The sequence below is a fragment of the Corticium candelabrum genome, chromosome 9 (assembly GCF_963422355.1).
Source record: "Corticium candelabrum chromosome 9, ooCorCand1.1, whole genome shotgun sequence".
Lineage (NCBI taxonomy): Eukaryota > Metazoa > Porifera > Homoscleromorpha > Homosclerophorida > Plakinidae > Corticium > Corticium candelabrum.
The window spans coordinates 6,467,520-6,480,438 of NC_085093.1; the positions used below are offsets into that span (position 1 = coordinate 6,467,520).

General features: G+C 38.9%; 1 long non-coding RNA gene across 1 annotated transcript; it reads right to left on the bottom strand.

Moving 5' to 3' along the window:
• Positions 1 to 274: 274 nt before the first annotated feature.
• LOC134184948 (uncharacterized) lies at positions 275 to 2,054 on the bottom strand. The gene is made up of 4 exons (XR_009970711.1): positions 1,755 to 2,054; positions 1,571 to 1,689; positions 1,377 to 1,507; positions 275 to 629 (listed from the first exon to the last, which is right to left on the bottom strand). It is a non-coding gene; the product is annotated as an uncharacterized LOC134184948 (long non-coding RNA).
• Between the last annotated feature and the right edge of the window lie 10,865 nt (positions 2,055 to 12,919).

A 12,919-nucleotide genomic window follows, 5' to 3' on the forward strand; every position in this document is an offset into this window, starting at 1 on the left:
CAATATGCCATATACACCATCTCAATACCCACTTGTAATTGGTCACACGTCACGTAACCATGGTATTACTGCTACTTACAGCATTGTCATTTTCTGGCTTACTTAGTAATAAAATATTATATAGACATGGCTATGGAAACCTATTCCTGTCTAGAAACTCTGCAGACAAGACTCGAAGGACCACTTACCCACCATGTAAATAGATACGCGTAAGCCAAACAACATTTATGTATCCATTAATAAGCAGAGGCAGGAACAAGCTGTGACTAAATAATAATTTTTTTTGAAATTTTAAGTAAGCTTGAATTCACAATCTTGTAAAATCTTGTTTGTTTCCCACCTATCTAGTTTTATCTTTCACAAGCAGAATAGTCCCACACAATACAAGGTTCACTTTTAGCTAACCATAGGCCTTCATACAAACTAGCTACAAACAAGGCAACAATAGTCACCATGACAAACAGAGTCGATCAAACCACAAGCACTAACAAATGTATTTTAGGCCTTAAAAGAAGTCACAAATCATTGCCAGAAAGTCGTTTCTTGTACTACGTTGGTGAGACCAAAACGGTTTTCACATAGTCACTTCATGACTTCATAGTCATTTTGTTTATCATGGTTTCCTGCACCTGTAAGAGCAAATCTGTTGTGATCACCCACAATATCATAATTAGATTTAATTAAACAACTCTCTGGTTGATATTAGGCTTGACTGATTGTCCATCGTTATTATGCATAGGTCCATTGATTCAGGACAAGACTCTTGCGCAAGTCAATAAATCTCAAAATTGTACGTCTAATTATTCTAGGTTTCAAGTCAAACAAAAAGTTCTGTACAACAATTGAAAGTCATTATTAAAGCTTTCAGGGCCAATTCTCACTATTTGCACTTTGCAACCTAGCATTCACCCTAGTCAAAATTACAAAGTCATGGTCACTAAAAATCTACTATAGCTATAGTCTTCTGTCACAAAACATGACTAGATCTAGAGTCAACCAGTAAAATATCTGACTGCAAATTATTAACCCTGGGAGACACAAGTCCTCCTGCCAGCCTAACTAGACATGTGATGTTACTTCAGTTGTAAAATATGGCTTTTATATTGTCTAGCCACATACATTACATTCACATAAGCAATTAGATATCTGGATGTTCTTCATGACTGAGTAAGTAATAATGATACTTGCACTAACTGCTGCTAATCACAGTACTCTATCAAAGTCTGTCGTTTTTGCGCGTGTTTCAATAGAGATAACAGAATTATGAAATAGCATATTATAGCCTATAGAAAAACAATGCCAATAAATGAGCAAACCCTTGGTAATTAAGTTGTACATTATAGTCTTCCAATTTCACATCATGTCAATATTCTCACCTGCATTAGGACATGAGAAATTCCTTGTCGTGTTGTTTAAATTCAAACTTCCACCTGTTTCAGATGTGTCTGTAGAATTGATATTCCTGCTATCATCTCTAGGTGGAGATTTAGTGCACCAATCATTTTTCCTTCATGACACATACTAGCTTACAAATTAAATATTACAAACATTTGTAACTTAAATATTTTACCTCAAAACTACAAAAAATACGATTAGAATAAGAATGATGACACTTAAGCCTAGTGTAACAGCAACTGCTGTGATCACGGAATTGGATGATGACTTACTCTGCAGACACAGTCGTCAACACTATAAACAGTATAGATACACATAGGTATAACCGCACTGTATTGGACCATTTGAATCATCTACACCTGAAGGTACCAATGTTATCAATGTTGTCCTTGAGGGTGTTGCTATAGTTGTCTTTGACAGTGTTGTTATAGTTGTCTTTGACAGTGTTGTGCCACCAGCTAAAGGTGTTGCATCTGGTTTAAGTATGGAAGATCGAAGAGTTCGCACTTGAACGGTATTGCTGCGCATACTTTCTGAGTTGGCATTGTTTGTAACTGACATGTATATAAAGTGTGTTGTGTATGGACTGAGATTCATCAACGTGTATGTACTTTGACTAATGGGAATACCAGGAGATGTGTTATATCGAGAAGAATCGGTCCCATAGTAAACCTATACACAAATACAAAAAAAGTACAAACAGCAAATGTATAAATGTAAGCTAAACGTATGTACTGACTGTGTAAAACTGAAGGATGCCGTTAGAGTTCATGGGAGAATCCCACTGAATCGTAACAATTTGATGTCACACTTGAACTCCTCACATGTTGAGATGGAGTTGGTTCTTGCATATACAAAACAACCAGTAGGTATGGCAACACATTTACACTGGGGTATCTGTTAATTAAATAACAACTTACTTATTGCATGTGCCCCAACTACTATTGATGCTGCTGGTCCAACTCCAATAGTGTAGGCTTGAACTGTGACATTATAATTTGTTGATTCTTGCAAGTTGCTAATCACCTGGATCAGCCCCGTTACATGATTAAAACTGATTTTGGTTCCACTTCCGTCTGCCAGCATATATTGGACAATGTAATATTGAACAATGCCATTAGGTACGGCAGGTTCCCTCCAACTCACATTAACTGTATGTGGTGGATCAGTAGCAAATGTTAGGCCACGTGGTGCTGTTGTGGGAGCTGCAATGCATAACATATACAATCTGTTAGGCCATATCCATCAACGTGATGAAGCAATTAAACTACTATTAACGCAATACTGTGTAAATGTTCTGTTTTTTCATATTACTCTATGTCGCTCTGTTAGCAAATTAAGCCTCATTAAAAATTGAGGTTTTGATTACAGCTGAATACAAATGTTGCTTAAACAAACATAACAATGGTAGTGCTCCTTGTTCCCTCTAACACTTTACCATCATGAGATCGAACATTTACTGCTGCCACTTCAACACGGTACTATGTGAATGGAATAAGCATTGTCAAACTGGCCCACGTGCCTGTTACATTCAGTATTTTGCGGTCATCCACATCTCCTGCTTGACAAACAACAATTGGCTCATAGTAAACAAAGTAATAGCGAGGAACACCATTAGGAATACTAGGAGGTGACCAAGACACAACACACCAGCGAGCAGCAGCTTTCCCTGGTAAACTCACTGAACTGGGAGAACCAGGATCTAATAAATACACCACATAACATCATGACAATACATAAGTCTAAAAATAATAAAAAATTTACAGCCTTCAAAGGTAGTCACAAGCACAGCACTAACAGCTGCCAAACTTTGAACTTCATAACCATGCCTGTTTCTTGCTGTTACTTTGTAAATGGACTGAGACCGCCAACAACAAACGGTTGAGGATGAGAAGCACTAAATGTTATTTGTAACCACGACATGTTGGTGCCACTATTCAACTGATACTCGATGCGATATTCAGTTATACTTGAATTTCCATCATCAAGACAGTTGGCGCTAACATTCACTTCAAATTCATTGTAGCTTTGAACCGACAATACACGACATCTCTGTGGGAGACTTTAATAACCACATCTTGTTAACGACAGTTCACACATTTTAACAAATAAACACTAACACTACCTTCAATTCTCAACTGTACTCATGCACTAGCAAACCTAGTACCAGCTTCAATAGTGTTACTAGCAACACACGTGTATGTCGCTTTGTCCTCATATCCAAGTGATGTTAATTTTAGAATAGATCCTGTTGCATTTTTACCTCCTTTCCATTCATTAACTGGAGTGGGATTATACCAACAGCAGAACAGTTTAAAGTGATATTATGACCTTTAATGCCCACTGGATTGGATGGTCTAATTTTAACAGATTCAGGAGGATCTAACAATTAACACACTACTCTCAACAATTCTAATGCTACATGAAATGTTGTCCCACAACAACTCACATTTGATATTAAAGGGTAACTGCAACGCAAAAATCAAAAATTCTTTTATGTTGGAAATTGATAGTTCTAGTTGCATACATGACAGGAAAAATAGTTTTAGATTTTTAAGTTAAGTCTTCGCTGAGATATAGCACGTCAAAGTTGCTTCCGGTTCTTTAACTTCCGATAACGGGCGTGGTGTAGTGTGACGTCACTGAGGGGAGACTCCACTCTAGCGTGTATTGTAAACAAAGGAATTTGTGGCGAAAGAATGGTTTGGTGTTGTGTGGCTGCAGGATGCACCAATTCGCGCAAGTCATACGCAATCGTGTTTCGATTTCCGAAGATCCCCAAGCTAAGAAAGAGTGGGAATCGCAAAATATTGAGGACAATTGCAGAGACGTTTGTGTCGTCCGAGCGACTGCTACTGAGTACAAAGCGTGTTACCGAGTGGACAGGAGTCTGCAGTAGCCACTTTTAGCCTGATTGCTTCGAGATACGTACAGCCAGGTCTATTCAAGAGGTTGGTCTGGGTTGTAGAAGAGCAAAATCATTTTCCATCTACCTGCCTCCACACTTCAAGGTCGCAGCACTCTGGAACCTTTGCAAAAGAAAAGGAGAGCCGTAATTGAGAAGCGGGAAGGTAAGGAAGACTCTCGTGCAGGACTAAAAGTACTGCAAATGGCTAGGAGGTCAGATTCTTGATGACTCTAGATGACTCGCCTCTTGATCATCATGTGTAGTAAATGCAGTCGTATGCGTTACAGTATACTGTACAGTGAAGTGAAACCTTGTGTCAACTCATTTTATTCTCTTTCTCACGTACAGCACTAGAGTTTTGCATGAACTCACCAGTACACCGTGCCATAGGGCCACTATTGTTGCTAGTATTCGACATTATTATCGTGTCATTATTTGAGACAACCTCAAATACGTTTTGACAGCACACGCACTCCACACGAGTACGTATCCATCATCTCACAACGACCGCAGCTGCAACCTGTGAATGTTGTTTACTTACCCGGATGTGCATCGATTACGTAGCTAACTCCTACTTCTACTTGCAATGATGACAGGCTATCGGGTAGCCTGTCCTCTTCCTCGTCCGCTTCCAAGGCAGCAGGCGGTCTCAAAGCTTCAAATGCATTGTCGCTGAACTCAAACCTGTGTGGTCTAATCACTACGTATACTTACTAGTGGCTGCCAGCAGATCTCCTCATCCTGCGATTCATGCGATGACGGAACGTTATTATCACGTAAAAACCTCCAGAGGACTCTTCATAAGACTCGCTGTTGCTGCCGTCGCCTCCACCCTAGCAGCGTTGCCTTGGATATGAAGATTTAGTCATTTTTACAGGCCGCTGACAATACAGACGCACACGCGTCTCAGTGACGTCACACTACACCGCGCTCGTTATCGGAAGTTGAAGAACCGGAAGCAACTTTGACGTGCTATATCTCAGCGAAGACTAAACTTAAAAATCTAAAACTATTTTCCTGTCATGTATGCAACTAGGACTATCAATTTCCAACATAAAGGAATTTTTAATTTTTGCGTTGCAGTTACCCTCTAGCCAAAAAGTGACCAAATAATGTTACCTGGAACAAATCTGCGGCGCATTCTACCCCAGAACAAATCCGCTGCTACAACTGTACCGGCATTCGAAAGTAAGCCATGCCCGTGCATGGGCCTGGGGCACAGCTCGGCCCGAATAAAAGTCGTGTAAACACATGGTCTCGGGTTCCGCCCAGGTCCCATAACGTCCTGTAAACGGGACTGTAGCATGAAGAGCGTGAGAAGGAGCGCTGAACACATTGACTGGCACGTGGGATTGTAGACATCTGGCACACTAATTAATACCAGCAACAATGAGCGCATGTGCTGCATTTCAATTGTCCGGTCGTCTTTTGGTTTACAGAGCTATTACTGTAACCCTAGCGCATGCGCACCTCGGCTAATAATATATCTCTATTAATTCTTGCAAAAATATTTTAGCATACAGATATAACTTCCCAGCAACCTGATAGGATTTTAATGAATATCAAATCAGTCATTTCATCAGTTACAACATACAGAATGTGTGCTCAAAGAATAAACAAGTAAGCTGACAGCAAAAAGATATCAACTCAAGTACAGCAGTTTTGTTCTTTTATCTGGCACAGTTTTCTTTACATAGTCGCTAAGATCAAACTGGACCGAGTGGTCTTCATGCATCTTGACCTACAATAATATATATATATATATATATATATATATATATATATATATATATATATATATATATAGCCCTAGCTAAGACCTAAAATAGATTGGTTAAAATTTCAATATGTGATACAAAAAAGTTAGTGAGCGATATAGTGTGTGCCTGCACATAGTCTGTCAGTAAATACAACAAAATTCAAAATTCAAACAGATTCTGCATACGTTGCTAAGACATGAAAAGCTTTCATAACGTTTGACCCAGTTTTGGCACTAACTAACCTCCAAAAACGGACTGCAAACAATGTAACTAATTACTATCAATGATCAATAAACAGTATTTGACAATGCTATGTTATACAGTCGCTAAGTCTTAACCTTCTTTGTAACTGACAGGTTTTTTCTTTATCAGACTGCATCACACACAGACATCTGACACACTATCACCATATCAACAATAACCTTGTTTCCTAACAACATCAGGACAACTTCATCCGCCTCAGATTTCACAGACGACATATAATGCTACAAGTTAATAACATCAGGAAATACTTACACACAAAATACATTCAAATACATATACATATACATATATATATATATATATATATATATATATATATATATATATATATATATATACTGATACACTGTATCAATGTAGGTATCCACTGCAAACACTGTGAAATGTCTTTGGATTTATGCTACACTAACAACACTAACAGTAGTCCTTGATACAAACATCATTGTGGTAGAAAACTGTGAATGAAATCTGTTGTTACCATCTGCGTCTCTAAAATATGAAGGAATTAGACCACGAAATCTCTCTTGACCAGCAGTGTCCCATATCTGCATAGTCACATTACGCTAGACACTAATATAACTACAACGAGGTATCCAAAAGACGAACAAAAGACGCTAATTGTACATCTGACTCTGGCAGCAGATGTACGTACAACCGAGCAAATGAGAGAGCACGAGTTTATATATCCATTTTTCTTTAGTAGAAAGTAGACACCTTGCAAACATAATGGATACAGAAGCTTCTGCCAGGCTAGTTCTTAGCAGTTTGGTCTGCACGTCAATCGATTATGCAAGAATACAAAACATTATTAACATACAAATTAGGATAATATAAATATAGTATAAAATACAGATTGAAGGCATCTAACCTGGAGCCTTATCTTTGTCCCATTCACATCTATGTACAACACAAAAGACAGCAAACTGTATGAGGATCATGCAGAGCAGCCTCTAGCTTCTCCAGTTATACTATCTATCACTTTCATGTCCACCCCAACAATAGAAATATATGATGATGACATACACTCGTTTCTAACAAAACGAAATTGTAAACAAGTCTTGCCAACGAAGCAGTCATATATAATTAACGTTAACCTAGTACAAATACACAGGGAGAGACTCACTAACTGCATGATGTCTTTTCAGCAAAACAGACACTCAAGCTTTTGCAGTTTAATCAACTTGCGTGCGTAAAAGACCACCTACCCACCACCATGTAAATAGATACGCGTAAGCCGAACGACATTCATGTATCCATTAACGAACAGAGGCAGGAACAAGTTGTGACTAATTAATAATTTTTTGAAATTTTAGTGAGCTTGAATTCAACATCTTCTAAAATCCTGTACTAGACTTCGATCACAGTACCGGAAGTAGTCATTAGGCCCCCGCATCACAATTCTTTGCACGAGGTTACGCAAATAAACGCAGATCATCGTCTGTCTGGCATGTTACTTGTTTCCCACACGTTCAGAAAATATTTTGGACTCTTTTGAAGCCAACCAAATGATAAACCGACGAGGTTATGAGGCCAAGTGTCTGAGACTTGAGGTTGAGCAAGAGTACTACAGAAAGACCGTTGATTTACATTCGTAGGAGAACAGCAGACACCGTTTCATAGTCCACAACAAGGTAGCTGTGCAGTGCTTTCATTCTACGTGATGCCTGCTTGCCTGGACATCTAGGCTTTTTGTTGGCAGCTTAATTCGCATTGGTACGGCTTTCTGTTTGCTTACAGTTTGTTCTACTGCTGCTCTAACAGAAGTTGAACTGCTAATGAGCAATCTGGTTTAGTTTAGGTCTCTAGGAAAGTTGACAGACGCACAACTCAAAAGGTTTCGTCATCGTGTGTCATGTGATCACCTGGGATATCGTACGCTATTGGGCTAATGCTGCGAGATAACATGTTCACAATGTATGCTTTATGTCTCAGTAGTTTGCATGGTGCGTTTTTACCCGTTTTGAGTGCTCTGCCGACTACAGAGTTAGCAAGCTCGCTGTACTGACATCTGTGCCACGCCCCTAAATTTTGTCGACGTGCGGCTCCCTAAGTTAGTAACGGCCCCGATATGGAGAGGCGAACAAGTGCAGTTGGAGCTCTGTCACACTGCTTTATCTTTTAGAGTTATCAAAACTTCCCGGGCTTGGGGGGCTACGCAACTTCATAAATAAGCGTCTTAGTCCCACACAATACAATGCAACAATAATCACGACGACAAACATAGAGTCGATCAAACCACAAGCACTAACAAATGCATTCTAGACCTTAAAAGATGTCACAAATCATTGCCAGAAAGTCATTTCTTTACTATGATTCATCGGTATCACTAGTACTCTCATAAATTATTTCAGAATCCTCATTTGTTCTGTCTTGCTGAACTCCAATGACGTTAGGGGAATTTGGTTCAGCTCGGTTTCCTGCACCTGTAAGAGCAAATCTGATGTGATTACCCACAATATCATAATTAAATTTCATTAAGCAACTTTCTGTTTGATACTAGGCTTGACTGAATGTCCATAGTTATTATGCTTACGTCCAAAGATTCAGAACAAGACTCTTGCACAAGTCAATAAATCTCAAAATTGTACGTCTAATTATTCTAGGTTTCAAGTCAAACAAAAAGTTATGTACAACAATTGAAAATCATTATTAAAGCTTTCAGGGCCAATTCTCACTTTTAGCATTCTGCAACCTTCACACCCTAGTCGAAATTACAAAGTCATGGCCACTAAAAGTCTACTAAAACCTATAGTATTCTGTTACAAAACATGACTAGATCTAGAAACAACCAGTAAAATACCTGACTGCAAATTATTAAACCCTAAGAGACAAAATCCTCCTACCAGCATAACTAGACATGTGATGTTACCACAGTTGTAAAATATGGCTATTGTATTGTCTAGCCACATACATTACATTCACATAAGCAATTAGATATCTAGATATCAATGTCCTTCATGACTGAGTAGGTAACAATGACTATTACGTATACTTGCACTAACTGCTGCTCATCACAGTATTATATCAAAGTCTGTCGTTTTTGCGCATGTTTCAATAGAGATAGCAAAAATAATGAAATAGCATATTATAGTCTATAGAAAAACAATGCCAATAAAGGAGCATTTTATTTGGTAAGTTGTACTTATAGTCAATTTGAAATCATGTCACTATTCTCACCTGCATTACGAAATGAGAAATTACCTGTCGGACTGTCATTGCCTAACTCCAAACTTTCACTTGTTCCAGATTTTGCTCTAGAAATTGATCTTCCTGCCATCATCTCTCATAGCTGGAGATTTAGTGCACCAATCATTTTTCCTTCATGACACATAATAGCTTACAAATTAAATATTACAAATAATTGTAACTTAAATATTTTACCTCAGGAACATAAAAATATAATGATTAGCATGAGACTAGAATGACACTCAAGCTTAGTGTAACAGCAACTGCTGTGATCAACACAGAAATTGATGGTGACTCATTCTCTGCAGACGCAGTCGTGAACTCTGTAGATACAAACCAAAAAACCTTACGCAAATACAATAATACACAGTACACCAACAAGTAATTGTCTATTAAAGATCCTTGGAAGGCGTTGTCTCTCACAGATAGTAATTTGCCTGACTTTCTGCAACTCCTCAAGAAACTCTCGACGAAGCACAGGGTCCACAGCAGCATCATTATCAAGTGAAAGACCATCCTCCGTTTGGCAGCAGTCTGGACTGAGTTGAGATGTAGGAGTTTCCGTCTTTCTAGCTGAGAAGCTATACTAGGATGTCTAGTCATCAGATCAGAGTTCACAGAGTCACAAGGGGAGTGATTCCCTGATAGCACTGCACTGATCTGAATCCAAAGTGTCATCTACCGATAGGATATCACTACTATCTCTTACTCATGAGCAGTCCTTAGAGAGAACAGTGACTCCGAACAAGGAAGCCATCTTCCAAGTGATTAACAGACTATATTTTGTTTATTATTTGTAAATTATTTATTAATTATTTATTTTTAGTAAAATAATAATTTATTATAATTTATATTAATTTACTATTAATTATTTTATTACTTATTTAATTTGTATATTATTAGGCTTAGCCGCTAAGTTATTGCTCCAAACTTGTTATTTGTAAATTATTTATTTATTATTTATTATTAATAAAATAATTTATTACAATGTATTATTAATTTATATTAATTTTTTATTAGTTATTTTTAATTTATATATACAAGTGCATCTAAGCCAGGCTCAGAGGAACGAGTTGAGACCACAGCGTTATATGCAGGAAGCATGGAAACTATTTTACGTTCTAAAGTGTTCTAGGTAATAGTTAGAGAGCATTGCGTGCAGGTCACTACCACAGCTGAGGTCTCTACCATGTTTCGAAGACCTCATATTGACCAATCAGCGTGCTTAGAGGTCACGTAACATATTCTAAAATATTATGTCTTCATATTTGGAATCCCAGTGGGGTCCAACTTAGAAAAGCACACCTTACCGTTGACACATGGTTGTGCGTTTCAGGCCCGGATCCAGGAATTTTTTAAAGAGGGGGTTGACCTGGAGCAGTTATTTATAGCATTACTAATTTTCTCTTTTCTAATGAAATTATATGAAATTATTGAACCACGCCTATTGGAAAAAGGGGTTTAAACCCCCTTAGCCACATCTGGATCAAGCCTGCGTTCCAATTTTAGATGGCTTCCAGTGTACTTTGTCTGCGCAAATTCAGTGTATTTCCCTGTGTGTTCTATATTAGTCTCGAGCAGGCAGCCGCTCTTTGTTTTTAGTTCCGTTGGCGGGGAAGTCAAAAGGGGCAGGGGCTGGCTGCTTAAGACTATAGCGTACTTGTGAAACTGGTTACAACTCCAGTCAGTCTTTGTGCCTTTCACATTACACTCCAAATTCCAATCATTGAATGAATGGGCATTTGCGAAATGAGGCTGAGAGTTACACGTTCAGCAATTTAAATCAAGGCACTTCAGTTTTGGAAGAGTCTCCGAACAACGGTGATGGTGATGACTTTGTATAGCCAGTCGAGGATGCATAACTACAGAACTTTATGAATAGGCACTCGTTTTCCATTAATTAGGCGCAACCGAGTCAACGTCTAGCAGCTGATATGATGTCCAAAGTCGTATCATTTGTGATGCACATCTGTAAGCTGATTAAGACTCACAGTTATGATATTGGATCCATTGGAAATGCAAACGAAACTCCATGTTGGATGGAAATGCCTAGTCAGACTACTAGTGAACATCGCGGTAAGAAGTCGGTTCCGCTCCTAACTACCGGTCATGAAGAAAGCCGTTTTACTGTTACGCTATCAGCCACTGCAGATAATTACAGCTAAAACCTTACGTAGTATTTAAGGGTGTTCGGCCAATTCCGGAGCTTCAGCGCCTTTTCTTGGGAGTCGTTATCGCTTTTAGCAAAAACGGGTGGATGAACGAAGAGCTTACACTAGATTGGCTCAAACGTGTTTGAGGTCAATTAGCATTTTGTCAGCGACTTGTAGTTTGATATGCCTACCGCTGTCACCTAGAGAGACTTCTGTGAGCAGATAAAGAAATGTAAGCCCGACTTAGCTAGAATTCCTGGTGGCTTTACCTCACTTGTACAACCTCCTGACGTGTCATGGAATAAACCTTTCAAGCTGAATATAGAAAACGTTATGGTGAGTGGATGGCGTCAGGATAAAATCCTTCAAGAAAAAAGGCAACATGAGACCACCCTTCAAAATAACCATCACACAGTGGGTCAAGGAGAGTTGGGATGTCCTTTCGGTAGATGTCATCAAAAAATAGTTTAATTAATACATGCTGTGGTGTGTCTGTAGCTGTTAAGTTAACGGGTCTGAAAATGACCAGATACACTACACAAAAGCTGGAGAAGTTGCTGAAGAGACTATGACTTTGTTACAAGAAAGAACTGATGCTCTGACGCAGGGAGACGTTCCAACGGAAGACACGGCAGAACTAGAAACTAATGAAGTAGATATAGATGATGAGTAGAACTAGAAGTATAGGTAACGATGATGAGTAGAAGTATAGATAGAGATGATGACACAATTGAAGTGCTTTTACCCTTTGCAAGTCATGCGTAGCGTTGACAAGGACTTAACGTAATCTAGTTCAACTTTACCTAGGAGAAGCAGGGGTGAAGGTTCCAGCTGCTCTGATAGTAAACAAGTTCCTGCGTTTGGTGTACAGCTGGTTGTCCCAACGAGACGTAGACTCGGTATCCAATCCCCTCCCGTGACGCGGTGGAAAAGGGTCTGGCTACGCAAGACCAACACGTACCATTCTTGCTATTTTAGTAGTCGCTAACGGCTCGCATTACTTGCCACTGTAGTGAACAAAAAGAGCTAGCAACATAGAAATCTTTAGATAAATTTATAGTATTTTACTGACTTGCTAGATATAGAGTGCACGCAGTACTTGCAAGCAACCAGTGCTTACTCAAAGATATGCACCATCCATTTGTACGTGATGTCGAAAGTGCAGCAGCCTCTACAAAGCCGTCTATACGGCTCTGACCCTTACTAGAGAGCCTTTGTATCTTTGTTCAGCTAATTTCATTTCATTTGCGACG